The following is a 3,727-nucleotide window of genomic DNA, read 5'->3' as shown; positions in this document are numbered from 1 at the left end:
GGCTCCTCTATCTATGTGATTTCCCAGGCAAGAATACTGGAGTGGACTGCCATTTCTTTCTGCAGGAGATCTTCCTGACCCAGGGATCAAACCAGATCTCCTACACTCCAGGCCAATTCTTTACTGATCAGCTTTATCAGCTATAAAACATATTGATAAAGTGTTTCTCACAGGATCATGGGAAATATACAGATATAAAAAGAGCTTAACATATTGTGTTGCATAGCACTTTCTAGAATTATCTTAGTTTAAATATGTGGTCTTCCAGAATAATTTACTATTTACTTAGAGTCTAGACTTCCCTGGTGGCTCAGATGGTAAAGCATCTGCTTAAAATGCAGGAGACCCGGGTTCGATCCCTGGGTCGGGAAGATCCCCTGGAGAATGAAATGGCAACCCACTCCAGTATTCTTGCCTGGAAAATCCCATGGACGGGGGTGCCTGGTAGCCGACACTCCACGGGGTTGCAAAGAGTTGGACACGACTGAGTGACTTCACTTTCTTTCTTAGAGTCTAAGATAGACCTTATATGTCTCCACGACATGAGGATTTTGCTTGATGTTTTACCTTTTAATTCAGAGGTTATGTTTTCCTGTCTCAGAATGAAATCATATAAATTATAAAAGCTCAGGACAATAAGAATAAATGACCAAATAATTGATAAAATCATCACATAATTTGGCTGCATCAAATGTTAAACGAAAAATGAGGACTGAGTAGAAAAAGGAAAGAGATGGAGGCTGAGGAGGGAGGGATACTTAGAAAAGAATGCGAGTGATTTGAAGGAGAAGAGGGTTTGGTGGGGAGTGTCATTTGAGATAAAGAGAAAGGATGTATACTTAAGATTCCATAGGGTGGAACTAGGTTTTGGAAGATCAGATAGCAAGCAGAAGAATTTTTTCATTGTCCTGTCTGGTAGTTTTAAAACCACCACCACACACACACAAAAAAAAGGCATTGATATTTGATCAGTGGCACACTGATTGATGCAAAATGTTTAAATTAAATTTTAAAAACACAAACTTTTCAGAGACAGAATTATAAAACTTGTGGAGTTGTGCAGATTGTCCTTCTGCTGAGGTCATGATAAGTCACTTCAGTCTGTCTGGCTCTTTGAGGGCTTAGCAGGCAACTAGCCCATGGGTCTCAGAGTCTGACAAGATTGAGCGGCTTAGGATGCTCGAACAGACGCACGGACTGTAGACCCCCAGGCTCCTATATCCAGGGTTATTCTCCAAGCAAGAATACTCTAGTGGGTTGCCATTTCCTTCTCCAGGGGATCTTCCCAACCTAGGGATTGAACCAGAGTCTCTTATGTTTCCTGCACAGGCAGGTTCTAGCTCCATCTGGGAAGCCATCCAGTGAGGTCAACTAAGAGCTATCTGAGATTACCCCTGACCTCCCATTCTAGAGCACATTCCTTAGTCAGGCAGCTGTTTCTCTCTTTCCTACCTACAAATAAAGCAATGATCACTTCTTTCAGCAAACAATGAACTCGGGCATTGTTCTCTAAAAACTATTCAATGGTTTAGGATAAAATGGGATGGCTAAGGAAAGAACTGAATCAGTCTCAGGTAATGCTTGTGAAGAATTTCTTCCTGTGAAAATTGTCACTATATACATGATGTTCATGAAGAACAAAAATAAACCACCAACAAAAACATTTATGTAGTGCCTAACAGGTAGTAACCCCTTAATTAGACCTTGATGGTGGTGTAGTCGCTAAGTCCTGTCTGACTCTTTTGACCCCATGGACTGTAGCCCACCAGGCTACATGGGATTCTCTAGGCTCGAGTGCGTTGCCATTTCCTTCTCCAGTGGATCTTCCCAACCCACGGATTGAATTCCAGTCTCCTGCATTGCAGGCAGATTCTTTACCAGCTGAGCCACAAGGGAAGACATTGGAGGTATAGGAAAGAATGAAATATTCACCTGGCCACAGAGACTGAAATACCTGAAGAAGGTCCCTGACTATTGGGCATTTCTAAGAACTCATTAAAATGCAAATTAGGGCTCCACCTCAGATCTACCCCAAGAAGACTGTTAGGGCGGGGCCCAGAAATCTGTTTGAATAAGCTGAGATGATCCTAGTGTTCACTGAACTTTGATAACCTCTGGCCTAGATTTATTGTATGGATAGGATGTGAAATGTGACCAGTTCCCTACCTGATGATGAGAGGGAGGGATTGAGGGAGTAGCTGAATAGATCAAAGCTCCTAGGTTTCCATTTTTCTTGCTCTTTCCCCGAAAGGAAATACTCAGGATTACAAAGAAAGGGAAGCTTTTCTCTGAAGAAAATCATGTGCGTGCTCAGTCGCCCAGTCGTGTCAGACTCTCTGCGACCCCATGGACTGTAGCCCGCCAGGCTCCTTTGTCTATGGAATTCTCCAGGCAAGAATACTGGAGTGGGTTGCCAATCCCTTCCCCAGGGGATCTTCCCCACCCAGGGATCGAACCGAGGCTTCCCACATTGCAGACGGATTCCTCACCCTTTGAGTCACCAGGGAAGCTTCCTTAATCATGGTTTTCTTTAAATACCTAAGCTTGATTTTAGTATTCAGGGAAGCTTTAGAAACATATATACAATGCAATGGTATAAAAGGGTAAGAGAAAAAAGCCAGGGCAAAAAATAAATAAAATTATAAAAAAACAAGAATAGGTATGAATTTGGTGCATAGATAACGTACTCATGATCTCCTACTTTGTTTTCACCTGGCTCCTGTAAAAATATTTTATCTCTATTCTCTGTCCTTCACTGATTTCTCTTTGTGCTGGTTTGATTTAAAATATTTACTCAGTGTTAGATAAAATAGATACAGAGGAAATGATTATAAATGGTGGGAAGGTATTTCAAGTTGGATAGTTAGAGAAAGGAATCTCAGAGGAAGTGATATTTGAGCTGAGAACTGTAGGGAGGAAAGAGGGCTGAAAGAAAAAGCGAACGTGTTAGTTGCTCAGTGACCCCAAGACTGTAGCCCGACTCTTTGTGACCCCAACGATTGTAGCCCACCAGTCTTCTCTATCCATCGGATTCTCTGGGCAGGAGGCCAGATCATCTAGAACTGTGTTAGCCTTTGAATTTTATCCTAAGTGCCGTGGGAAGTTATTAGAAATGATTAGAGGGAATTCTCTCCAATGGTAGGACCCTGAGATTTCACTGCTGAGGATGCCAGTTCAATCCCTGGTGGGGGAACTACAATCCTGAAAGCCACACAGCCAAATTAAAAAAAAAAAAAGAAACTCGATTAAGGTTTTAGTATAGTATTCTGGTTGTTGAATTCACAGACTGAGGGAACAAACTTATGGTTGCCAGGGTACAAGGATCAGGTGAGGGATAGTTGGGGAGTTTGGGATGGACATGTCTACGCTGATATATTAAAAATGGATAACCCACAGGGGCTTACTATATAGCATGTGGAACTCTGCTTATTGTTATGTGGCAACCTGGATGGGAGTCTGGGGGAGAATGGATACGTGTTTATGTGTGGCTGAGTCCCTTGCTCTCCACCTGAAACTGTCACAACATTGTTAATGGGCTATATTTCAATATAAAATAAAAAATTGTTTTGTTTTTTTTTTTTAAAAAGCTCTTACCCCCCAAAAGATAGTATTCTGGCTGTTGTGCTGATGATTTAGAGATAGGAGTGGGGCAGGATTGAGTATGAACTAATAGAGGTGAGGAATTGATGGTGGCTTACATGGTGCTTCCAAATGAAATTTTAAAGTG

The 3,727-nt window shown here is 41.9% G+C and overlaps 1 non-coding gene across 1 annotated transcript; it reads left to right on the top strand.

Annotated features, from left to right (window-relative positions):
• The first annotated feature begins 299 nt into the window (after positions 1-299).
• Positions 300-371, top strand: TRNAF-AAA (transfer RNA phenylalanine (anticodon AAA)). The gene has a single exon. It is a non-coding gene; the product is annotated as a tRNA-Phe (tRNA).
• Positions 372-3,727: the final 3,356 nt, after the last annotated feature.

The sequence above is a fragment of the Bos indicus genome, chromosome 27 (genome assembly GCF_029378745.1).
Source record: "Bos indicus isolate NIAB-ARS_2022 breed Sahiwal x Tharparkar chromosome 27, NIAB-ARS_B.indTharparkar_mat_pri_1.0, whole genome shotgun sequence".
NCBI classification, from domain to species: domain Eukaryota; kingdom Metazoa; phylum Chordata; class Mammalia; order Artiodactyla; family Bovidae; genus Bos; species Bos indicus.
The sequence above is the reverse complement of the archived record's forward strand: the minus strand, read 5'-3'. Positions and strand labels throughout refer to the sequence as shown.